The sequence below is a fragment of the Rhipicephalus microplus genome, chromosome 10 (genome assembly GCF_043290135.1).
Source record: "Rhipicephalus microplus isolate Deutch F79 chromosome 10, USDA_Rmic, whole genome shotgun sequence".
In the NCBI taxonomy this organism is placed as follows: Eukaryota; Metazoa; Arthropoda; class Arachnida; order Ixodida; family Ixodidae; genus Rhipicephalus; species Rhipicephalus microplus.
The window spans coordinates 38,609,207-38,634,788 of record NC_134709.1 but is presented as its reverse complement, the minus strand read 5'-3'; the positions used below and the strand labels follow the sequence as shown (position 1 = coordinate 38,634,788).

The window sequence follows — 25,582 nt, the reverse complement described above, 5'->3', positions numbered from 1 at the left end:
TGATTGCCAAAACTGTTTTCGTTCTATAATTACGTAACATTTGTACGTTACGAATTGGCACACCGTGTCACAGAGTGCCGTGGATAAGTAATTTTGCTGGCTATTTCCTTGTGTTCTGTTGAGAAGCCACCTCCGAAATCCCGCCGCTGACCTCCACTGTTGAGAAACGACGGACCGATCCCGCCGAAGCCACCACTGTTGCGAAAGACGGCGACGCCAACACGGCCCCGGAGGCGCCACTGCTTTCGACTCCGCCGGGAAGGTCACCAGCCGTTTGGTAGCGTATGTTTATCAGCTCGCGACTGCTTCTGCGCAGAGCTGATAAGACGAGCGGACGAGACGACGGTAAGTTAAACAAGGTTTATGTACAGCATATTTACAGAGGCGTTACAATTTCGGCACTGGGGCCGACAGAGACTCGAAGAGCCGAGCTCTCTTCTCTAACACATAGGTCAGCCTTTCGCCTAAGACCGCTGACTCACACACATGTCGGCTCTCCGACACGGGGACTCCTCTCCTAGGACCTCCGATCGCGACGCGCCGCAGGGCTTCTTTTATTTACACCGGGTCCAACCAAAATGTCCAATCAGAAGCGCCGCTGGTCGTCAGGGCAGATTCCGCCAATGGGGCCGCCGCGCCATGCGTCAGACCACCTGACACGAGGACGCCGGCTCGCTGTCACGTGCGCAACTGACTCACTGCACGTGGGCCAGAGGAGCGCCGCGCGTGTTCACGCCGTCGAGGTGATCGCGCCAGGCAGACTGCGGGCTGGCCTTGACCCAGATTGCCTTTTTCAGAGGCACGGTCGTTTGACGAGGACTCGCTGGCATAACAGCACCCCCGCCGCCAGACAATGCACCGGAAAGACGAGCTGCTTCCACGGGGCTCGGATGTCAGGTGCGCTCGTTCGCCAGGTTCCTCCAGGTTCGCCTCCAGGGCCATGGGGAGAATACAGCTCCAGACTGGTCCGGGAACACATTCCACTTTTGACGACGGATCCCAGCTCCACTGGCTTGTCGCCACAACTTGCTGGCCAACTTCGCTCGTCTCTTCTGACCATCTTCGGTTTCAGCACTTGTCGATGGTTCTGCGACTTGCTAAGAACGGTTCGACAACAGACAACACACGACACAAGCAAGTGCCCTCGGTCACCCGACAGAACACCAGACAAAGTATAGTACAACATATACCTAACTACGTGTTTATCGGAATTTTGTTCCCTCTACATCAAGAGGCACATGTGGGACACAAGACTCTTAAAGTAAGAACTTGAATTTTTCACACTTACAACAACGTAACGGATTAGAATACCACATAAAGCTGGCCCCTTGAGATCACTCTAAACGAGAACGCTCAGCTAAGGTCGTGATGAGGTCAAAATTTTTGCCCCGAATCGCCAGCCAGAAACCGAAAAGTTGAGAAGTTACTAGCTGGAACGCACTGCTCAATGCACCTGCATTAGCGTTTACCTTTCCTTTATTTTTTTTTATAGCGAACGTCAAAGTTGCGCTGTGGAGCAACATGCTCCACTTCAGTAACCGGCCACTTTTAGGCGACGATACCTATGCGGCACCAAGAGCGGCTCACACTTGCGACGTTCCACAGGAGAACAACGATACGGCTTGCTACTGATTGACTCCTCACCGCTTAGCTCGATATCGTGTTCGATCACCCTCGTGTTTCCGGGGCGGTCCGAAAACACGTCTTCAAACTCGGAACCAATCTTTCTCAGGTCCTCTTTCTCAGGTCCTCCTTCACTTAAGCTAGGCTCTAGGTTTATCTGCTCCCGGATTACTTTCGATCCCCCTTCAATTACCTCACTAGAACTCAAAATTTCTGCTTCCTCTCCCTTTGAAGCATTCAACACCAGATTTACGACCGCTTGATGTTGAAGGTATGGTTTCATCAAGTTGTAAATTTTGTCCGGCCGCCTTCCTAATTTCACTTCATAATTTGTATCGCAAGGCTTCGATAATACTTTGGCGGGCCCTTCCCAATCAACCTCAAGCTTGTTCTTTTTGAACGGCTGCAGCAGCATTACCTGACTATCAACTTCAAAAGCACGCTTCTTCCCCGATTTCTCGTAGTGCTCCTTCGACAGCACTTTTGCCGCGTTTTTCTGGCTTTCCACTCGCGCTTCAATTTGGCTTTCCACTAGCGCTTCAATCGAGAGACCCTCACTCTGCCCTCGAATGAGCGTCTCTCGATCAACTCTCGGCAGCTCGCTCCAACTTTCCGCTACAGGCGAGAGCGTTGCAACCCTCTCGCTCTGACTCAATGGCGCCACGTCGTCTCCCCCAGCGCATACCGCGCCGGCCGCTCCCGCGACGGGCCGCTCGCGTGACTGCTCACATGACTCATGCGGAAAATTTCCTTTCTGGGGTTCCGTCGACCCGCCGACAAGGTCACTTGAGAGTTCACCGCATGGAACCAAGTCAAGCTTCCGCGAAAGCTTTCGCGCTTGCGATCGCGTGAGAGCCATGCACGCTAAGTTGGGGAAGAACGATTTGCCCTGCTCTTTGAGAAGCTGCTCTGAGTTGTTGGAGAATAGATAAGGAAAACGATCATTTAGCGCGGCAGACACAGCTGCTTCGGTGCGAAGCTTACCGAACGGGCCTTCAATGACAACCGTGGCGATTGGTAAGCGAACACTCTGCACCTCGGCGACTTGCCTAATCCACGCGCATTCTCCTGTGAAGTCATCCGGAGACACCAATGAAGGATGGACAACGTCCATGGTTGCCGCTGAGTCTCTAAGTGCTCGGCACGTTTTCTCATTGACCCTAATTTCTTGGAGATACGGCTCCAACAACCGAATGTTTTTTTCTGATTCTCGGATCGTTGCGAAGGCAAATTTTTCCTGACAGTTTCTCGCGATGTGCCCTTCCTTTTTACAGTTGTAGCAGATTAGCGGCTTCCGTTTGTTTTCCGATTCAAATGCCTGTGTGGTAGAAACCTCACTCGATCTCTCCGCTTCTGTTTGCCCTTCCCCTACACTGTCCTTCGTAAGAGACGGGTCCTTTTTGAAATTACGGTGCGGAACGGGTTTCCGTTGATCAGGTTTCCTTGAAAAGCCCTCTTTCTTTTCATCCTTTTCAACGCGCGCTGCCCTGCTATGCAACTTTCGGCGAGTATAATACTCCTCAGCTAACTCAGCTGCCTTGTTTAACTGTACGTCTCCAAGTCTGTCCTGCAGCCAAAGTTTGACATCCTCCTCGATGCAGCGGTAGAATTGCTCCAATGCAACGCATTCCACCACTTTATCGCGGTCGTCATAAACACCTTCGCCCTTGAGCCATTCAATCAAATCGGCTTTAAGACGAAACGCGAAGTCAACGTGTGACTCATTCCCCTTTTCAGCATACCGGAACCTTTGCCTGAAAGCCTCGGGTGACAACTTATAACGTCTCAAGAGCACTTCCTTAACCTCGTCATAGCTCTCAAACGCTTCCCTCGACAAGCAAGTTAATGCGTCGGACACTTCGCCGGGAAGAAGAGCTAACAGGTTCTGCGCCCAAAGAGGCCGCTCCAAAGCGTTTCGCTCACAGACGTGTTCAAACTTGACGAGATACTTCGCCATGTCCTCGCCTACTACGAACGGTGGCAGTTGGTCCCGAATTCTAAAACCGCTGACCTGAATCGTCGGGGAAGCTACGCTAGGCGCCTGCGAACACTGTAGGATTGCCAATTCTAGTCGTTTCATCTCAAGGCGCTCCTGTCTCTCGGCCTCCTCGCGACGTTCGCGCCTTTCAGCTTCTTCACGTTCGCGAGCTTCGCGCCTTTCAGCTTCTTCGCGAGCTTCGCGCCTTTCAGCTTGTTCACGTTCGCGAGCTTCGCGCCTTTCAGCTTCTTCGCGAGCTTCGCGCCTTTCAGCTTCTTCACGTTCACGAGCTTCGCGCCTTTCAGCTTCTTCGCGAGCTTCGCGCCTTTCAGCTTCTTCGCGAGCTTCCACTTCTCGCCTTTCAGCCTCCTCACGGCGTGCTTTAATATCCACCCAGGCCTCATCGACTTCCTCAGCCGACACTCCCTCATCCTTCATGATCTCAAGGATCGCTTGCTTTCGTTTCGCACGGCCCAAAGTAATGCCGAGTTCCTCACAAATTTCGATGAGTTCCTTCACTTTAAGGTTCTCCATCGTTCACACTAGCCTCTTTCTGTTTGCCCCTGTTAACAATTTACTTGCCGTACCCACTATAAGTCAACTAGCAAGACGCGCAAGCAATTTTTCACTCTCCCGTGTTTACCCCCTCCGCATTAACTTTGGTTTCAAAGCACTTCGACTTTGCTTGAAACGATCAAAGCTCACTCTAATGCTTCACACAGCCCTTCTCTAAACTACTACAACCTGAGCTAGAGCAGTCTGGTGAACTGAGGGGAAAACATCAGGCACTCACCGCATCGATGTCGCTGACGCCGGCCGATCCCGCAGCTGCCAACCACTGTTGAGAAGCCACCTCCGAAATCCCGCCGCTGACCTCCACTGTTGAGAAACGACGGACCGATCCCGCCGAAGCCACCACTGTTGCGAAAGACGGCGACGCCAACACGGCCCCGGAGGCGCCACTGCTTTCGACTCCGCCGGGAAGGTCACCAGCCGTTTGGTAGCGTATGTTTATCAGCTCGCGACTGCTTCTGCGCAGAGCTGATAAGACGAGCGGACGAGACGACGGTGAGTTAAACAAGGTTTATGTACAGCATATTTACAGAGGCGTTACAATTTCGGCACTGGGGCCGACAGAGACTCGAAGAGCCGAGCTCTCTTCTCTAACACATAGGTCAGCCTTTCGCCTAAGACCGCTGACTCACACACATGTCGGCTCTCCGACACGGGGACTCCTCTCCTAGGACCTCCGATCGCGACGCGCCGCAGGGCTTCTTTTATTTACACCGGGTCCAACCAAAATGTCCAATCAGAAGCGCCGCTGGTCGTCAGGGCAGATTCCGCCAATGGGGCCGCCGCGCCATGCGTCAGACCACCTGACACGAGGACGCCGGCTCGCTGTCACGTGCGCAACTGACTCACTGCACGTGGGCCAGAGGAGCGCCGCGCGTGTTCACGCCGTCGAGGTGATCGCGCCAGGCAGACTGCGGGCTGGCCTTGACCCAGATTGCCTTTTTCAGAGGCACGGTCGTTTGACGAGGACTCGCTGGCATAACAGTTCCAGTGGGCGTTGATATGTCTATTGTTACTACGCCTTAATTTTTCATTCAAATAAACCTTTCGCAGTCATTGCACCACAAGTATCGTATATTCTAAAAATTGTCCCATGCAAATAAAATCTTTTCACGGTTTCGCTAAGCGGATATGCTTAATTTATCGAAACTATTTGTCGATCACCAGCGCGAACGGCGAAGTACGTATTCCTAAACTTTGAGTCTTCGTGTATTCAAGAAACAAGCAAACAAAAAAGACAGCAGCGAAACGTGTGGGTAACAATAAATACACTCGTTCATTTATTGAACTCCCTTCGTGGTCTCGGAGGCTCTCATCGTCACCGAGGGTGGTGGAAGAGGAACTCGGCAGTCAATGATGAGTAGACCGAATTGCACTCTCACCACAAAGTCATCCGAAGAGAGACTGAGAAAGAAAAAATAAGGAGAATCGAAACATAAAGCGTCCACGTCGCGCCGGACTTTAAGGCCACGAAATTCTGAGACGTAAAAGGCACCGGCACACTTTCAAATACGCGCACAACAGCACACGTAAAGTTGCCACGTCGATATAGGTTCCGAGTATGTGTCACTTCCACGAATAGGCTGGTTCCTTTAAACACCCACGCCACCTGGTTGCCGAAGAGCGCGCAATTCCGGGGCACACGCACAGCACGCCTTTAAACACAAAAACAAACAAAAAAACGCTGGCATTGCTCACAGCAGAACGCACTGTCCACGGTACGAGGCTTGAGTCATCACCACGGCAGTGTTTGACACGACTTGTGCTGTACGACGCAAGCAAGGTCCTCCGCAACACTCGATGCATCGTTGTTCTCCACTGTATCTCTTCAGTATCGCAGCGATATCATACGCCTTGCATGATTCAAGTATGGAACACCAAGAGAATTCTGAGCTGATTAACTGTGAGAAGTATCATTCCAGAGGAGACCAGGAGGTCGGAAAGAAAACCTGTAGCCCCACAGCGATGTTTTCCTTTTGTATTTTGCTCGTGTTTCTACCTTCACGGTATAACTGCGCTGTTTGTGTACAGCCAAAGGCTTCGCGATGAAACGTAACAGCTCGAGGGACCCAGATCTACGCCACGAACTAACAATCGAATGACTTTCTTCTATTGTTGTGGAAAGACCGGTTTGCGGTTTGAGTGGATCGAGTATGAAATCCGGTTCCTGATTCCGTCACAAATAATTTACGGACAGCGCCACGTCCGCTCGCCAAAGAAATAGCCATGCGCCCCTTGCTACTGTCACGTCTCAAATTGGGTCACATGACACAGGTTCTTTCCGAAGCAGAAAAAGACTTGGTCGTGAGAAGATACAAAGTAAAAGACTCGTAAAGCAGTTAGATTCAATCGTCGTGGTTAGATCGTACCACTGTTGCTCGGTCCGAGATCAATCACTGACGTTTTGCCGACAGCCGCCTTAGGCATTATAGACTACCACTGTAAGACTATGTCTCAGGAACTTAATTAGGTGAGAAGCTGCCACGCGTGATGCACCCGTCTGAATAACTTGCCGCTGGCCGACACCTACAGGACGACGAACTATGTACTACACCTGCTTTCCAAATGCGAGACAAATTGCGATTGCCTGGTTTTGCACGCAAAGTTATTTTTTGAGTTAGAACCATACACCTGCTTCCGATCCATTCAGTTTGCGAATCAAATTACTTCCCACAATCTCCAAGCTCGAAGGCTCACGACAATGATTCGACGATTTCAGCAACACATCGCCGAGTCACACATGACGAACAGAACGTCCTTGACGCAAAAATCGCGAACCGCACTCTCCAGCATACAGTCGTAGTCGAACAAGAAAGGACTTGTTCCTGTCATCTGGTACTTGCTTTTTGTTGTCAAGAGGATAACTTCGTTGTAATGACAGACCCATCTTGAGACGTCTTTTGTTCGACCCTCGTTCATTGTTTTAAGTCTGCATCGTCCTGTGAACTTCTGCCTTATGTCGAATTCCTTCGGGCACAACGACGCCAAAGCGCTTGCTGGCAGGGCTGCTGGATCTACTGGACACCAAATGGTAGTGAGGCGTAATCCATTTCAATAGTTGAAACTGAGTCATCTGAGCTCGCGGTCTTGCAATCCAGAAAACCAGAAAATTCTTTCTTGATCCAGTACTGACGATAACACTTGCTACGTACACCTTGTTTCCTGGTTATCAATAGAGGACTGGTTCGCAACGTGGCGACAGATCAAGCACCGAATCACGCTGGAAGGAGCTTTGGGTAATCGGTTGAGTAGCCCAAGGTCTCGTTGTGCGTCACCGTCTTTCTTGAAAGCAACAGCGAGTGTTGCCTTTGACATGCTTCCATACTATTCGCTGCAAGCTTGGCACCATGCCGTATACCGCCGCGCAGCATAGCAGGCAATAACGAATGCTGTTTCGAGGAGGTGACGACCGTTTTGGTCATGGAGTATTGATTCGAGTCTCTGGCACTCTTTGACGGCGGCACCTTTGTTCCTGAACACTACAAGAGGCACTGTCCGAAGGCTAGGAGAGACGCACGTTTCGTGCAGCCTCCGTTTGCGGGAGAGTAGCGCGTCATAAACATCTTTCCGGACGTGTCCTGGGAGTACACTCCTTTCCTGGGCCCTGCAGCAGTGTTGGCACTGTGCGGTAGGTGCCAGGCTTGATTGACTACATGAACGGGGGCGAGTCCTGCTTGAACCGCCTTGCTTGCGTCCTTGGGCGTGAGTAGTAGTGCGTGGTCCGCGTGGTCGCAGCGGCATTTGCGACTGCGGGGAGAAAGGGAGATGGAGGAGGACGAAGAGGAGGAGGAGTATCGCCATCTTTGGTCGTGTGGCAGGCGGCCTCTGTTCTGGCCAACGCAGCACTTGAGCAATGGACGCCCCTCCGCGCTAGCACCGGGACGTGGTATCTGCGAATCAGCGCAAGAAAAGGAGAAAGAGAAAAAGAAGACATGAGCGAACAGCAATAAGGCACACAGTTTATGCAGTATTAAATGCATGCGAAGATGCCTGAATCCAGTGATACTTCTTCTAAATCATTGTTTCGCAATAAAACCGACAAGTGGGCTAGTTGATACTGCACATTCCGTCACACAGAAACACGAGGACATTATTAAGACACGAGAGCACAGCGCTCCTAACAACTGTGGTTTGTTGCACAGGGTAAGCGTTGTTCAAGAAGGAACAAAAGAGCTACACAATCACCATTTCACCACACATCGCTTTGCAGCAACCGCACCGACGCTATACCGCGACAATACTTCTCTTCGAGTCGACGAAACAGTTGTGCCGCTCACACACCATGATGGTCGAGTGGTTATTGCTATAGTCGGTTACAGCCTAAGTATAATTGTAAGCTCCGTCCACAGCGGTCACCATCCCACTCAGGCAAACTTAGGATATATGTCTGTGAGTATACAAAACGTTCAAACGATTTAGAGTACGTGGTATTCTACTACAGGAGAGCAGAAAACCACCCCTAAGATTGCGTAACATGCACTGTGCTTAGAGAAAAAAAAGTTCGACGATTCACAGTCAGATGTGATCTGTATCCCTGGAAGAGCAATGGGCCTTTTCCTAGTCCGAACAGCCCTCCCAAATGGAGATCACCAAAATCGAAACTGGTGGCTCTTGGACTCCGAAATTGCCCTCCGCAAGCCGGTAGGCACTCTCTGAGGCCTGCGTTGGCGCTTCTCATTGGGGAAAACATCTGCATGTTTCCGGCACCAGATGTCGCTTGGTCCACACGTGTCGTCACGTTTTTGGCCCCCAAAATTCATGGCGCGTGCCGCACGCGTGCCTCCTCGAGGCCGGCGCGTGTGTACATACTGCCTACTTAAAAAAAGGCCCATTGGTTCTCCCGGCGAGAAACTATGAGGTTCAGAAAGAGTGGTGAACGATTAGAGTACTAGGTACTCTAGCACTAGGCCACCCCGTGTGTGAGGCCATCTTGACAAAAATTAAGCCGTGAACGAATTCACGTGCTCTGGGAGTGCCCTTCGGTACGCGGCACTGATACAGCATCGTCCAGAAAGTGGGACTCCGCTCTCCGGAGTCCAGACATAACATCGCAACTTTGAGCTGCCCGGAGGGCACACGATGCGGCGTTAGGTCTCGGCCTTACTGTCCCATCATGGGAGCGGCCCGCCGTGTGCTACGGCGCACGCCTTCGGACTTTCACAATTTTCCCAAAGCAAACCAAAACGAGTTCACGTCGACGTGCCAGTCCCCATGAGTGTGTTTAGAAATAGTGGTTAACGATTTAGAGTGTTTGATACTCTACTAAGGCAGAGCTGAGAGCCGTCCCGTGGACCTCCTTAACGGGTCCTGGCACATGTGTGATTAGAAAAAGTGGTTAACGATTTTGAGTGCCCGTTACTCTACTATGGGAGAGCACAAAGCCGTCCCGTATGGAGCCAAATGAACAAACGGCTCTAGTACGCTTATCGTCCTCTCGAGTAATTCGTGGCATCAAACACGCTTCGTATATTTCAGGCACATCACTTGGCCTTGCAGGCTCATAATCGTTTCGCTGGTTTTTATCGACATATTTCATTCTTTGGCTACTATCATCGCAAACTCTGACTTTACTCTGCTGCGAAACGCCATTTTTTAACGAGGCACGACGATCTTTTAATTAATTATATTTGTAGAATTTGCATTATACTAGCAAAAGTGTGCTGATGGTTAGAACGGAAATAGCTGATCATTGCTCTGTTGCGCAGATGAATAAGAGGCATCCTGCAGTACTGAGGGCGGAGCGTGTATTTATTCTTATCTTGTAAACGACTATAGTGGAGTTGTTCGTGCGCTAAAAAAACCACATTAATAGTTATTGTGCTCGACTGCTGACCCGAAGGTAACGGGTGCGAATTCCGTCCGCAGCGGCCGCATTTTCGATGCAGGCGGTAATCCTAGCTTGGGTTCAGGCTGAAGAACTTCCGGAGCCCTCCCTAATGGCAGTTGCACTGGTGCAGCTGCCACATGCACCAATGGTATTTCGCCGACGGCTACTTCGAGTGAGATAGCACCGACAACTGCGACTGCAGCAGTAGGCGGTGCAGTGCAGAAAGACTACGATGTCGAAGACTGAATGTTGGGCCTCGGTGTGGCGAGACAGAGATGAGCGGGACGTGGAACGCCTGCACGTGTTCGAGGCTCAACCTATACGATACTCTGCCTCCCATGTTTCTCAGGTACAGTTTGGATGAATCAGCAGAGACTTAGGTCATCCTAGTAGTCGGTAGTGCACACCATGCAATAAACACGGAGTCTTCTACGTGGATGTGACTGGTCCTGACTGCGGGGGTGTGGTATACGGCAGCGGTACTTCACGAGGAAAAGCAAGTAGATGGACTCACTTTCAAAGCTCCTGGCACAACGCAAGCGGAAGGGGTAGCTATTGCCCTAGCTGCCTCCGACCATTGATCTCAATGTACCATATCAGATTCGCGTGGGGCATGTGGAAATTGTGAAGCTCTGTGGATCCCACCACTGGCGGAAAGAATTTTGCAGAACTATAGCAACCGGAAAATCGACCCTACCCCTCATTGTCTAGTCTGGATTCCAGGCCACCAGGGCCTAATAGAGAATAAAGCCGCGAACACGGCGGCTCGAGCACTCGTTCACCGGGCATCCCCCTGAGATCCTGAGCGCCTGCAACCCCAAGGCGAATATTTGCTGACATTCAAAGATATTACAACCTACTACAGGGATCAGCATCGGCAATACCCACCTCCTGCAAAGGGACTGGGGAAGGCATCTTGCTGAGACTTTTCACCAATACTTTATTGTGCCCGACAATAATGCAACATTTCGATTCTTCCTTCACTGGCTAGTGCCAATACTGTGGGCAGGTGGCTGACACCCACCACATCGTTTGGGGTTGCCAACTCAACTCAGCTCTTCCCCCCAACCCTAACCCAACCAGAGAGGAGTGGGAGGCGACCCTGCTGGGTTGCTCGGACCTTCAAGCCCAAAGGGCCCTGGTCCGCAGGGCTAGGTTAGCAAGTGTCACCAATGGGGTTCCGGAATAAGGACTCCACCCACTATGAAGCCTCTAAAGGGTTGCACCTCTTCTCCTTTTTTATCAGTAAATGTTTTCACCCACTCACTCATTCACACCATGCCGTTTTTCTCCTTAATTAACGGCGCATATGAAATGCATATAGAGTACCAGTGTTTGCTGCGTGCTCATCGATGTCATATTTGCGCGCGATTCACGATACGCTGTTTCCAGATATATGTTAAAGTGGCCCAGCAACACTTTGCGAGCATGGTCAGCTCGCAAATGTCAGCTCGCAAAATGGTACTGACCGGTAGTGGAGGCTCCGAGAACACGCGCGACAAATAGTAAAATGCAGCACGCGGCCTGCAGTTGGCAATAAATTATAGCTGAAACTTGCTTTCTATCCTCTCGACAATTGACGGAGGATGCTCGCACGCGTGCGCATGCGATCACAATGAAAAAGTAGCATAGTCGAAGAAAAAGAAGAAAAAAAGCGCTCAAGGTCAAGAGGCGCGCGTGACGTATTTTCTTTGCCCATGCCATCCCCCCGCCACCCCCTGCTTAGCTTCCAGCGCTTTTTTTGGTACGATAAAAGAGACAATGGGATAACAGCGTGCGACAAGTCTTTGTAACCCCGCTCTTACTGGATGAAATGAAATTTTTGGGGCGTTGAATTCGGGAGGCAATAAGCTCCTTTAATGAGTCCATTCCGTGGTTACTTGGCAAAGTGTTTCAGGGCGCCTTTAAAGAGTTCTGCTGCCACGACAGTTAAAACAAGATCATGGACGTTAGTTGCCACGATGGCAACTAACGTCCATGATATGCACCCACGCTGGCGCCTGTGCCACTAGGCGCCAGCGTGGGTGCATATCCGTAAAACGGTGCTAGAGCTTCCATTAACACTAATAGAGATTCTCCAAGCTTTTATATTCACTATACAATAAGCACTACTGCTTGAAGGTACTTCACACTTTCGTGTTATGCCAATTTCTATGACAAAAACGTCAGTCACGGTTTGTTTTTTTCAACAAGAAAGTGTTTTATGCCGGGGTCCACACTGCTCCGCTGACGTATTTCCGTCACGGATAGGTCGTTGTAAATTATATACCATAACAGATTACAAAGAAAAAAAACCAAAAGGCAAGATTCCGCCGCGGCGCCTCCAACCAGCGAACTATCAATCCTCAGCGTGCGGCGCTAATCACTAGGCCACGGAAAGTTTTTATTTTTTGTTAACTAGGCCGCGGAACGAATGTTGTCAAGATTGCTAACGGCAAGCTATTTATGTACACCATATACCGTTTGGCAGTACTCAGACCTCCGCAACCTCAGCGTGTTTGTCCTCACAGCGAGATGGCGCGAAGGTCTCGAGTTGGGCGCGCTCGGTTGTCCCGTGTGGCGTTTCGACGACAGCCGCCTCCACGGAGCGTGGCTTTCCTGCGCGCGCGCGCGGGCTTATCAGCTTCGTGATTCGGGAGAGCGTGAAGGTCAATTCGCTTGTTGCCCTGGCCGCGGTTACGAAAGGAGCACGCCGCTCAGAGACGTAAGAAGTAAGAACTGTGACAAGTGTTTGCACTTATCCTGTGTATACTTGTGCGTTCGTTGCGAGTGTATATTTACAGCGAAAGCTGTATGTGGCTATAGTAGAAACGAAAAACCGTCCGGCAGCGGTGTCACGACCGGACTCAATGCATTGATTGTGTCATCAGTATCGTCATTCACAGCGTCGTACCCGCAAGCACGCCCGCCATTGGCTGCGTTGCGAGTGACGTAAGCCGTCCCTCCCGTGGCAACTGTGGCGCCGAGCACGCGCGAATCTCACCCAAACATTTCCACATGCGTACGCCACGGACAACTCTAGAAGAGGGTCGACAGCGGAAACGTGAAAGAGCTCGCATTTGTAGGTCCGATGGCGCAGTCCGGTCACAAAGACAGGCCAGGCAGACCGAGGGGGGGGGGGGGGTGATTTTTAAATGAGAGAAAAGAAGATAAAAGTAAGACCCGTAACTGTCTGCATCAGAGTACGACACCTCAACAGTGGCTCACGAGGGAAGGGGGTAAGGAGCGATTGAAAAGGATAGAGTGAGAAGTAAAGATAAGACAGAGAAAGATGGCGACGCGGTCGAAGGAGCCCGAGGACGGGGTACCACTCAGCGAGAGCTTCACGGCGTCAGAAGATGGCGTAGGGCGAGCGCAGTCGGCCAGAGCTGCGCTGTCGTCGGATATCGTGGGGGCACAACCGTTCGACACGGAATCCAGCGAGCGAGTTTACCGAGGGCCGGCGGCAACTGCGCACCGATGATCCGGTAGCCTTCCCAGCCGCGCTCAGTTGCGAACGGGAATGCAAGCGCCGGTTATACGGACGGATCCTGCAAACCACTCCGCCGAGTTAGCTCGCGACGTCAAACGCTTGCAACAACGTGGCGTTGCGGTTTCAGTGTGACGATTGCGGGAGCGCTTTCGCCGGCCCGCTTTCGGCGAGAGTTTCTCCCGCGGCACCTTGGCTTCGGCTGTGACGTATGCGACTGCCTGTGGTTTGAGAACAACGATGTAGTGTTTAACGCATTGCGAAACGCATTTAACCGCTCGTTACACTCCTCCAGGACCGTGATAGTGCGAGGCACAATGCACGGCATCTGAATAAACATGGTGGTAAACATAGAGTTTCCCAATATACACTAGAGGGAACTCTGGCGCTAGTGTCTACGGAATCTGCAATGCAAGGCGCTTCAGCGAGCATGGAAATGATGGGTAGTACACACATTTGTCTAATCTTCGTACTTCTGGCCTGCTTTTGGCTCCGTGCAGGTTCGTGTGGCTTGAAGCTGTTTTCTTACGAAACAAATATTAGCAAATGTTCAGCGGTTGCGCTTCACCACCTTATTTTTTAAAACTTTCCTTTCCAAATCGGGTCAAAAGGGTTGAATCGTTCTTACAAAACAAAACCGAAACACAGCAATAAACGAAGCCGCGAGTACGATACGCCGCCCGCAAGTACAAAGACTAGGCAAGTGTGTGTACTACCCATCATTCCCATGGTGGCTGAACGATCGCAGCGCCAGAGTACCATCTAGTTAATTTTAGGAAACTGTTTGGTGGTAAACCCAAGCCAAACTTCGATAAGAAGCACGGACACGTAAGCAACAATTGTGACAGACCAGTGCCACGTCGGATTGAACCTTGCGTAAACACCGGGGCCGCACGTTTCAGCTTTCGCTGGTTGTCCATTTGTCCGGAGAGCTTGGGTGGGGACCGTTTTTTTTTCTTTGTTAACTGCGTGCTTTAAGTGTCGAGCTGTTACACTTGTTAGTCCGCGCACGTCCTGTGTATATACGCTCCTTTCGTACGCCCTTTTTTGATCGAGGGGCGCACTGCAAGTTTAGCGCCGCTTGTCGTTGTTCGCGCGACTTTGCAATTTGTCGCTGTATAGCGTTCAGCCATTCGCCCTTGTGGCGAAACGATGCACAATAAACGCTCTGTTACATCTGTAGAGACACGTTTCACTTTTGTGTTATACAAATTCCTAGAAAAGGGGTTGAGGCACGTTTTTTTTCTATTTCTCACGAAGAGAAACGCGAACGCGGGACTGCGATTGCTGGCTGTAGTACTTTCATAAGTTTGCCCTTAGTAATCCAAAACTGTCTGGGTTCGCATCCCGGCTGCGGCGGCTGCATTTCCGATGGAGGCGGAAATGTAGGCCCGTGTGCTCAGATTTGGGTGCACGTTAAAGAACCCCAGGTGGTCGAAATTTCCGGAGCCCTCAACTACGGCGTCTCTCATAATCATATGGTGGTTTTGGGACGTTAAACTCCACATATCAATTAATCAATCAATCAATCAATCAATCAATCCGAAACTGTCTTAAATGGCTCAGAGTACTTAACGGACTATGTACAGCGCGATAGCACAAAGCCGTCCTAGAGAACGGCATTTGAAAAAAATTGGCAGATCCCATGTACAGCGGGAATCGATCATATGCGAAGCACGAATTTGAAATGTTTATATGTAACTTTAAAACCACCACAACGTTACGAGGTGGAGGTAAGTGATGCCGAACACGACTTCCGTGCCATGATTATCATGTTTGGATGTGTCGTTCACCTTTGTCATCTATTCCCGTCACGTGACACCAAATTTAGTATATGTGGAGCTAGCGGAACAGCCGCGAGTCCGCTATGAGCGTGGTACGTTGTCATGTTCCTACATGACACGCGTGTGAGGATTATCATGTTTGCACCAGTCGAATATTCCGTCATCCATTGACGTCACGTAACACCAAAGTTGGTATGTGGAGCTAGCAAAACGGCTGCGAGCGCATCATGAAGGGCTCAATATACTCCAATGTAGCGCGTTGACGCACGCGCAGGCGAACCACAGCGACGTACGTTAGGAAAACGCGAGTGCTCTATAGTCTGACGCAAAGCGCGACCAGCGTCCGTCGGCGCGGCCCGATGGCAATCGGCGCGAAAGGCAACAGTCTGCATTTCACGCCCATGCGTTACCCAGACAACACTGCGTCTCCCTCTTTTCTTGAAGGAGGGACGCTGGACGCGCTGAAATGCGCAGTTGTCAAAGCAACGCAGCGCGGCGCATAGCAGGACTGGCGCCTGGCGTGGCAACACCGGCGTGACGCGACGAAATGAACGCCGGCGAGCACGCGCACCACGTCACGTCGAAATGTATTGGCGCCTTGACTGTGTATGTCATTCTTTCACATGACACGCATCTCACGATTATCACGTTTGCACCAGTCACATACCTTCGTCATTCATTGGCGTCACGTAATACTGAATTTGGCATATGTGAAGAAAGCGAAACGGCCGCGAGCCATCATCAGTGTGGCATGTAGTCAAGTTGTTACATGACACACATGTCGTGGTTATCATGTTTTGATGTGTCATTTACCTATGTCGTCCGTTCGCGTCGCGTAATATTAAGCTTGGTACATGTGAAGCTAGCGAAACGGCCGCGGGTGCATCATGAGCGTAGCATGTAGTCATGTTGTTACATGACATGCATGTCATGTTTATCATGTTTGCACCAGTATCATACCTTCGTCCTCCATTCACGTCACGTAATGCCAAATTTGGTATAAGTGAAGCCAACAAAACGGCCGCCAGCGCATCCTGAGCGCGGCATGTAGCAATGTTGTTACATGACGCGCATGTCATGATTTTCATGTTATGGTCTGTCGCTTGTTTCCGTCATGCAATCATGCCATACCATACCAGTTTTGCAACATGTCATGTGAACGAAAACACCGCGAGAGCTGCAGGACCATGAAATGTAAATTATGACATTTATGACACACATGTCATGATTTTCATGTCATTATTAGTCAAATATGTTCTTCATACAGTCATGTTATGCCATACCAAGTTTGGTATCGATAACATTGTCGAAACGGCCAGGAGAGCTAAAATTCGTAGGCGGCTAGATAGATAGATAAATACGCTCAAAGTCGCCGAAGTTCGCTAAGAAATGCTTTGCATTTAACAAGTGGTTAACGATTTAGAGTATTTGGTACTCTACTGTGTGAGAGCATAACGCCGTACCGTGGACCTCATACTGTGTTTAGAGAAGAACATCAGTATAAAATCATCGTGTAAATGTTATTCCCTAGTCTTGTAATGAAATAGGCAGATCAGATGGCCTAATGTGTACCGCATTCTCGTTACTATAAAGCCAAAGCCAGTGAACTGCACCAAAGCGTAGTACAGACATCCTATACTGCAATTCAGAGCTGAATCAATACCAAATAGCCAGTTAATCAGTGCTCTTATCCTACTGCAAAGCTGTATGCCCCAAAATATAGCCACACTGTGAAGTTTTCATGAACACATGAGCGCCCTTCTATTTTGAGATGCCCAAAGAAAGCGACCGCAATCATGTAAGGACACCATTTATAAAGTTAGTTACGACGAGCAATCTTTGCTGACGACACTACTAAGTTTATGTTCATATTCGTTGCGAAAGAGCGCCGGAGTCGTAAGCTCAAGTAAACGTCTCTAATAGAAACAAAAAACGAAGGTGACCTTAATCCCTGACCTAGGTGTCTGGCTGTGGCACAGCACTCACACATTGGTGGTGTTCGTGTGCCCGGGCGTATTTCTTGACCTAACATTGCGTTCTCTAACGCAACCATAGCTGATCACAGAGGCCACGTAGAAAAAGATACGTGGTTGAAATCTGCTGCGCCAGGTGCCGCATCGACCCTACAGTAGCGCGCAGGAAAAACATCAGCTCTTTTCATTAACTCATTCTATTAATATTCACGAATTATTCTCACAGTTATTTGGTTCTTGTCTTCTTGCGCCTTGATACCACCTGTTTCTAGCTCCTAAGTTGACCCTAACCATCGACTTAGTATCGATTCAATTTTTAGAATATTTTTCCTTCATATTCGGCATACCCAAGCGCTCTACCACGGCTGCTTGGAAGAGAAACAAAAGTATCACCATTGGTGCTCGCGCCACTAATAAATGTGAGCTAAGCAAGGCTGTGGGTATACAAACTGCTATTTCAGATATTTACGATGGAAACTTCAGAAATTTCCGATGGAAAAAATCCGGTCAGTCAGACATGTCACATGTGCAGTGTCGTCTGGTGCTTCGATTTTCGTTTCAGAGAACCCCCCCCCCCCAAAAAAAAAACAAGTAGGTGCGCGTGTGTGTGTGTGTGTGTGTGTGTGTGCGTGTGTGTGTGTGTCTGTCTGTCTGTCTATCTATCTATCTATCTATCTATCTATCTATCTATCTATCTATCTATCTATCTATCTATCTATCTATCTATCTATCTATCTATCTATCTATCTATCTATCTATCTATCTATCTATCTATCTATCGACAGCAGAATCGCCTCTTATTTTCTGTTTTATGGCAATGCCTTCGGGAAATACATCTTCCATCCACATAGTACGTCACCACGCGCAACGAACGTCCTCACAACGCTGCACGAAATGGGCGCGCATAAAAGTTGTTTTCGCTATAGAGCTAGGCGTAGTAAACTTCGCGAATTAAAAAAAAAAACAAGAAAAACAAAGTACACAAGAAAGCCGTCACAGAACTACACGCCAGTAAAAATGCGACGCGCTTAATCGACGCAGCGGTACATACGGCCTCCTATCACGCACACGGCTGTCGGGAGAATGACATTATAAGGTGGGGGTGGAGTTTGACGCCAACGTCACGCTCGTACACCGGGAATGAAAGCCGCCGTACCGCATTCAGTCGAATACAACATCACTCATAAAATACACTGCACGCTTAGGACTCACTCGGACTTGAATTCACCAACACATTGCTCAATGAGACTCACCGCTCGGTCTGAGTCAGAGTGAGGCTCAGTCGACTCATGGGTACGTTAGTTAGCCCACAGCCATCTTTGTCGACCATGACGTCGACGCTATCTAACACCAATATCTCTCGTAATCAGTGCTCTTCTTAACTCCATTTGATGTACTGTCATCGAACCTAAACCAGCATGGTTATTTTTTTTTCGAAAGAGATGACAACATAAGATATATTTCTCAAGAACTCTCTTAGAAAAGTTGGGGGGAAAGAGTTACACCCTCCCCTATGCAATTCACCTCTGAATAATGAATATTGAAATGGTGTTTGAAATGTTGAAATGACGAATACGTTTCAGTAGACGTGAGTATAAACGTGAATTCAGATAAGGCCGATAGTCATGCTGAACATGAGTAAATATGACCATGGAGAGGCCAAAAAAGAAAGAAAAACGTAGAAGCCAGACTCACTCAATAAATATATCTTGTACTTCGAACTCGCTCGGACTCACTCACGAAAATTTTCCTAAGCATAACTCACTCGAACTCGAACTCACCAAAAATTATTACTCACAGGGACCCACTCAGAATCACAGCTAAGTCTCTGTAAGTCCGAGTGAGTTTACTCATGAGCACGTTCACCCACCTATGTACGCGGTTAATTCTCTATATACAATATTGTAAATACGGAGAATATTTGCAGGGTATTTTAACATAGTGCTTTTTTTAACGATAAGTACAACACTAGACCGACGGCTGGACAAAGCGCTACTATTTACTGTCATCACTTGCACCCCAGCTCGATATACATAAAAATTCGTTATATGTCGGTTCGATGTATGCGAGCTCCACTGTATACCGAACTTAAAGCACAGGAGATAGTACGAGGGGAAGTGGGGATGTATAATGGCTTGCTAATACCCCTTCAGGAGTAACCGCTTATCGACGATTTAAGAATACACACAGTTTAAAGATATCTAAAATAGTTAAATTTGTCTAAATAGCAAAACGGCAGTTAAGCTTAAGATAGAGGCTTGAAGTGGTGAGAGACCGTCGAACAGGAAATATTGCGGGGCCAAAAAAGGTCTGAACAAGAGAGTTTGTCTTCACCAGAGTGATCATGTCTTCACCAGAGCGATCACGTTGCATCGGTTGGAACAACTCACGCAACACCTACAGAGGCAACGATGAAGTCTTGCCCTTATTTTGAAACATTGGCATCGTGTTTCCTCGCTTTCTGATAAAGCTTACCGATAGGTGTTTAGGGACGGCTTATTGCTCTCCCATAGTTGAGTACTAAGTACTCAACATCGTTAAACGTTTCTTCCGAAAATCGTGTTTCCTGAACCCTCCCAACTCACAGAATATTACGGATTAGGCTTCATGTTAACCCGCCGCGATGTTCTAGTGTTTCGGATGCTCGAATGCTGACCTGCAGGTCGCTGGGTCGAATCCCGGCAGCGGCGGCCACATTTGCGCTGGGGACGTATTCTTAAACGCAGGTGCACGTTACAGAACCCCGGGTGATCGAAATTTCCGAAGCCCTCGCCTGTACGGCGTCCTTCACAATCATGCCGCGGTGTCGGGACGCAAAACACCCGCTAGTATAATGTACTATAATAACCGTAAATTGAGCATCTTAGGAAGCTTATACTTCCTTGTTACTGAAGCACACAGGAGTGGCGCTTGCGAAGAATTTTTACGAAGATGGTTTGTTCTTCAGTTTAGAAAAAAATTATTTACAGCATGTACAGAACACAAAGGCTTCATACCATTCCAGTAACAGGGCACATACACTTCGGCACATCTATATTTCACGACTAACATCACTACGTTACAGTGAAGACATTTGCTCTGATATACATGATTATGTTGGCATACATGCATACACAAGAATTCAATGTGATATCACGATACAAGGGTATAACGATACAATAGATCCAAATGAAACACAATTTGTAACAAATGAAATCATATATAACAACTCAACCGGCGCTGCTTAGCCCCAAGTCGGTCTAAAAATGAGTTGTATCCTTTCGTGTTTTGTTTGTGTTCGGATTTTACGGCGTGGTCATTGGCTGGTTCCGCGTGTATATATGTCTGGCCTCCTCTAAATAAATTACGAGTTGTGGTTCAGACCTGTGTATTGCTTCTTCTTGTCTTTTGTCTCCGTCTATGAGCGCAGCAATCTAAGACGACAGATTAGTTCTGATAGTATCTGGGCTTTTACGTCCTAAAATCCCCCACATCATTGAGAGACGCCGAAGTGGAGCCCGGGCTCTGCAAATTCCGACCACTTCGGTTTCTTTAACGAGCGCCTAAACTAAAACGCACGCTTCACCTCTCTTCGGTAACGGTTCGGTCATCGAACCTGAGGTGCGATCTCGGGACCTTCGGGTCGACCGTCGAGCACCATAATCACTTGATTACCGTGGCTAGTTTTAGCATTCGCTGTCGCAATTCGTAGCTGACGCAATCTATAGCCGTGGCTTATGTTCGCGTAAACACGGCAGTGTGCGTATGCATATGCAGTTTAGCGCACATATTTCCCGACGAGAGGTAGCATGCGTGGATAGAAGAGACATACAGAAGTGAGTAAGCGAGCGCACGGCCTCTCTAATGGAGGACGCTGCGCGGCGACCATCAGCGTTCCTGGCGACAAATAGTGCGTGGCCTTCGTTTCAAGGTCGACATCCAGGAAACCATGCGGCGGTACGCGCGACTTGGCCCGGGTTGCCTCGAATGCGCGGTATACGACACTGCGACCACCACGAAGAGCAGCTCGGGGAGGCGCACTCTTAAGCGGGGAACTGATTTCGCCTCTCTCTAAAGGAGCCGTACACTCATTTCCCACACGGATATGGGTTGTGCCGCGAGTTTATCCGGCACTTTGGACTCGTTTAACGTCGTCGTTGGTTGCTGTCGTCATCGTCGTCGTTGGGACTTTTTTTTTTAGTGAAAGCGTTAGATGCCTCATCAAAGACGAAAATCGACCATCGGCGTCGTCGTCCCGCGGCGTAGGCGTCAACACAAGAAACGCGAAAAGTCGTTATGTAATGACGCGCACCATATGACGTCGTCATGTTATCTCGTATCGCCAAAGTTCGTGACGTTGTCGTTTCGTCCCTACGAAGTAGTCTTGATGTTACATCCCGTGAGGTCAAAGAATGACGTCATTCGCTTGATCAAGGGTGCGCTGATCACGGAGGCAATGGAAAAACCAGATGGGGCGCAGAATGATCACAATGCCATCGATCTTGGAGGCAGTGCAAAGTCACGATAGGTGGAGAAGGCATTCGGAGAGGGATGGCAGATGAACAATAGATCGACAAAGAAAGAGAGAGAGAGAAAACGACGGCTTTCGTCTTCGAGTCGGGTTAGAGAAATGCATAATAGTGTTCTTTTTGTGGATTTTTTTTGTTGTTCAATGCATATTAGGAATGTTTGGTGCCTATATGTGACGCCAGCTACTCTTAAATATTTGCTAATATCACACAGTAGTGTACTAACACAAGACTATAGAAATAGTCACTTGGCGGAGCCCTCACGCACTTACATAGTCCCAGTAGTTCAAGTCAAACAAGTGTTTACTCAACGTAAGAGTTCGCAAAACATATATATTCACGCAAACTAAACGTTCAGCCATAACATTAAAGTTCACCCAGGTGTCACAGCCGATCGAAGATGTTCGTTTTCGTTGTTATTTCAACGTCAAACAGAAAGCAGGAAATACTGCGCACATTCCGTACATATATAAAGACGATAGTGAAGGATTTTCTTTTTCTTTTTTACAGTAAAAAATTGTGCAGTTCACTCGAAGGAACCTGTGATGACCGAAACAGCATTAACTTGCTTACGGTGACTGGAACATACTTAAGCGTCCGTGCATTTTTTCCTCAATTAAAGCGGCGTCTCGTCTACAAAAATTACGATACCCCACGTTTCGTACAGCCATTTTAATATCGTTAGCATGGCGCCAAAATGAACGCTATTTTGGCGCGGTAGATCAAACGCGTACATTTGGCGGCGATAAAATTAATGATGGACTCTGCAGTTGCACAACCAAGAAAGAATTATCAGAGCTGCGGTTTGCGCATTCGTCTCTCGTGTCCGCGTAGTCGTGCGCCGAGTTAAAATATGTCTAAGAAGAAAAACTTGACTAACTTCACGGGGTGTAAAGCCCATTAAGCGATTCAGTCTATGGGAGACGACGTGATGGAGGGGATAAGCGGTTTCGATTACTGGATAATTTTGACCATCCGTGGTGCTCTAAAGGGGACCCGCAACACTTTTCAAGGTAACTACGAATGACTTCACTAAAGGAGTTTACTGCCTCACGAATCGACCACCGCAGAAGCGTCAAGCACGATCGGAGTTTCAGATATTCGTCGAAAACTGTAATAACATTTTCTTTTCTTTTCTTGTCCAAACTAACGTGCTGGCAGATATATAGGCAGAGAAGAGCGACACGGGAGAAAAGAGGGATGTCACGCGAACATTAATGTCTTGAGTACTGTTTCTTTTGTTTTTTTTCAAACGCGGCTTATTTTCACTGCAATCGCGAGCGCTGACACGTGGCGCGCCCTCTCGCGGCGGCCTCGTTTACTGGGCAGCGCACGATGTTCAAATCAGTCGATGGCCGCGAATATGGGTATACGTATGGCGCAGACATTCGGGTGTCTATATGGCATCATTTGTATGTATAAGAAAGAGAGAGTGAATTCTAGGTGATTTTGAAGATCGATTGTTGATTCCGGGCCACGTTCTGCGCAGCATTGTTAGGCTCGCGTGTTCTGGGGAGCCTCGAGTATACCGATTGGTCACGTTTCTGATCCTGCTGGGAAAAAAAATGTTGCTGAGTGATGTGAGTGCTCGTTCAAGCGGCCGCTTGAACGAGCACTCACATCACTCAGCAAACGGGCCTCACACATTTTGTTGTGATCGCCGCGGCTGGGATCGAAGCTGCGCATTTTGTGTCAGCGGTCGACATCGCCAGTAGGCCACCGCAGCGGTTAACGAATAAAGCTTTGGTGGTAAATCAGCCGACAGCCACCATTAGCTCACATTATCGAACGATGGCCAACACTATATAGCATATATGGTCTACGTGAGAAGTGATGCCAGTGCTGGTAAAACGCGAGAAAATACGGTAACTGTAATCTGTAACAGGTCATCGACAACGTACCCCGTATTAGAAGCCGAAGAAGGCTTTTTTTTTTTTTCAAACGTATATGACCCAATTTAAGCGAATAAGTTGACGTACGAAAAGGCGACACCTCAGTATAAATTACCGACGTTTCTAGGTCCATTACATCTAGGACTTAAAGTAGATGGCGTCAGATCAGACTTGTTTAAATAAAAAAAAATGTTAAGAGTGAAATACGGCATGACTACTTTGCGAAAGTTCCTTCCGAATTCACACGTCATACGCCGTTTATTATCCCTTCAAAAATGCGAATGCTAAAATTGCGGATTAGGTATTTCGAATTTAGATTAGTCTTCACGCACGCATAAGGTATTCTGAACCCAGACACTGTAACATAAGCCGTAAGTGGCATAACGGACATAAGTGGAACATCAAGGGATACCTGCGCGAGAGAATCAGCCATGTCGTTTCTGCAGATATGCCACGATGTCCTGACACCCATTGTGAGATCACTAGAATTACGTTTAAAGGGATAAGTGATGGTAAAGTACTCTGTATAGAAGACTCCTTTCGTCAACACTCATTTCGCCTTTGAAGACGATATGAGTGACGAACGTAGGGATAACGAGTCAGTCACTGCAACAGCTGTGGAATGATTTACAGAAAGTTCTCCAAGGGCTATATAAAATAATTACGATTGTTTTCAGTTCATGTGTTCTTCATATTTACTGGACAAGCGGCAAGTAGTGAGGTTCGCCCAATCTCAGTGGCGGACACCCAGGGACGTCCGAACACGTACCGACATGCCCTCAATTACAGCTTCGTTGTAAGTGGCAACGTGATTTCATGCAGGTTTTAACACATTAAAGAAACTGCGCGTAAGCGTCTGCAGTTCGTGCCTATACTGCTGCAATAAACTTTATACAAATGAACATTCCAAGCAAATATTCTACGTCCCACCCTGACCAACAGAGCAGTTGAATGGCGAGGTGAAGGTAGCGCAAAGCCAGCAAACATTCAGTTTCCGACACAACGCCGTGATGGCCTAAAACAAAACCGTGCATATATCAACTACAGCGTCTTCCGAGAGCCCCGGTCGGTAAACCTCTGCGACAGCGTTATCAAAGCGCTTCAGTAACAAAGGCAAAGCCGACAACACGAGCACTTTGCTTTGTCGGCCTAATCGTAGGCCATGGTGCTTTGCCAGCTGAAACCATGATATGAACCTCTCCGTCCTAGTGTGCGGCAGAAGAGTCGACCATGTTGTGTCATCAACGTGCATTATCAGGATGAACGAGCCTCCAGCACTTAGCCTCGACCAAAATGCGGCCGCTGATGCCTGGCTGGAACAGCCGCGTCTTTCGGACCAGCAGCTGATCACCGTGTCACCGCTCTACCTCCGCGGCGGTCGTGTTGTCAGCTTCATCTCTCCTCTATACGTTAATTTGAGGGTTTAGCTTTTTAACGAATTGCCAACTCGCTTAACAATTCCTTCTTCTGCGTCCAACGTCATATATTTCGTCACCAGCAGGGTGTCTGCAAAGATGCTATACTTCCCATGTTTCCATACAAGATTTATATCAAATAAGGCGAAAGCTCGGCAGAACGCCACTACCTACGATTTAACAACGGCGCGATCAATTTTTTCGTGCCAGACAACAAATCACAATCTTGTTACGACGTTCTTTAGCTCATTATACGGGGCGAAGGCTGTGCCTCACACAAAACCAATAAAGAGACGACGAGTGTAGCACGCGTTATCTCGAAATCGATCCGGGTCCATCCATTACGCCCACGGCAATTAGCTAAGAAAGAGAAAGAAAAAATGCGATATTGCACGGTGGGTGGGGTGGGGGGCAGCAGCCAAGCTCGATTCGAAACTACGGATACCTCCCTTCGAAGGCGGAGAGCTATCGATTCCATCCTATAATTCGATTACCGCTAACGAGGGCGTATTGGTTGCCGGCGGAGCCCGCTGCTTGACG

The 25,582-nt window shown here is 48.7% G+C and overlaps 1 protein-coding gene across 1 annotated transcript in view; it reads right to left on the bottom strand.

Moving 5' to 3' along the window:
• Positions 1-5,431: 5,431 nt before the first annotated feature.
• LOC119186380 (uncharacterized) overlaps positions 5,432-25,582 on the bottom strand; it is a 68,217-nt gene continuing 48,066 nt past the window's right edge. The window contains exon 3 of the mRNA XM_075875493.1: positions 5,432-8,064. The gene's annotated coding sequence lies outside the window, so the exon portion shown is untranslated. The remainder of the gene's footprint in view (positions 8,065-25,582) is intronic.